The sequence below is a fragment of the Octopus bimaculoides genome, chromosome 20, assembly GCF_001194135.2.
Source record: "Octopus bimaculoides isolate UCB-OBI-ISO-001 chromosome 20, ASM119413v2, whole genome shotgun sequence".
Classification (NCBI taxonomy): domain Eukaryota; kingdom Metazoa; phylum Mollusca; class Cephalopoda; order Octopoda; family Octopodidae; genus Octopus; species Octopus bimaculoides.
The window spans coordinates 34,205,789-34,207,251 of NC_069000.1; positions in this window are offsets into that span (position 1 = coordinate 34,205,789).

Below are 1,463 nucleotides of genomic sequence, written 5' to 3' on the forward strand. Positions count from 1 at the left end.
ATATATATGTATGTATATATGTGTGTGTATATAATATATAATACACATATGAAGAGGTGCTGAAAAGTTCTTGGCTTTTGGTAAAAGAATATACAGGATGGTCAGTTAATTATGATTTTATTCCACATATTCCCTCCTCGGACACATATTGCAGCAGTCCTTCAGTTTTTTTTAAGGTCCATAAAAGACCTTGGTAGGCTGGGCCTCCAGTCAGGCCTTTCATGATACCGTTAAAGCCAGAGACTTTTCAGCATGCCTTCGTACATATATATATATATATATATATATAAAATTGAAGAAATTAGAGTCAGAAAGAGGGAGTACAGTTGGACATTCATTTATTATTTACTACAATTGTTTCAATGCAACATAGTTCTCCAAGAATGCAGGTATTTGATTATGAACCTGTTTCTTTGCATCATGAGATCTAGTTGTGTTTCCTCAGGCAATGTATGAATATTGTCTCCGTTAGTTTAAAATCTACTTCAAGGCTATTTTCTCTGTTTGTTGTGGTTTGAATTTATTAGTGGCTTGCATACACACGGTGTGTGCCCCGAGAGCATGTTTGTGAGGCACCTGACAAATGTGCTCTTATGGCACGCACCGTGTATAAGCGAGCCACTATTAAATTCAAACCATGACAAACAGAGAAGATGGCCTTGAAGTAGAAGATTTTAAACTAATGGAGACAACACTTGTATATTGCTGAGGAAACACTAAATCTCATTATGCAAACAAACAGTTGCATAATCAAATACCTGTATTCTTAGAGAACTACGTTGCATCGAAACAATTGTAGCAAATAATAAATAAATGTCTAACCGTACTCCTTCTTCCTGACTCCAATTTTCTTCATTTTTATATTCACACATGACAGATGCTCAAATTTAAACTCGAAAGTATATAATAATACTACCGATAGTACTTGGTAATTCTGAAGGTGGATGAACTTTACACTGTACTCTACCATGTTTCTAACAGAATAAAACATAATCTCTCTCTCTCTCTCTCTCTCTCTCTCTCTCTCTCTCTCTCTCTATATATATATATATATATATATATATATATATACGTACATATACATACACACACACACACTCTCACACACATATATATTACTCTTTTACTTGTTTCAGTCATTTGACTGTGGCCATGCTGGAGCACCGCCTTTAGTCGAGCAAATCGACCCCAGGACTTATTCTATAGCCTAGTACTTATTCTATCGGTCTCTTTTGCCGAACCGCTAAGTTACAGGGATGTAAACACACCAGCATCGGTTTTCAAGCGATGTTGGGGGGACAAACAATGACACAAACATATACACACACATACATATATATATATACACATGTAGACGACGGGCTTTTTTCAGTTTCCGTCTACCAAATCCACTCACAAGGCTTTGGTCAGCTCGAGGTTATAGTAGAAGACACTTGCCCAAGGTGCCACGCAGTGGTACTGAA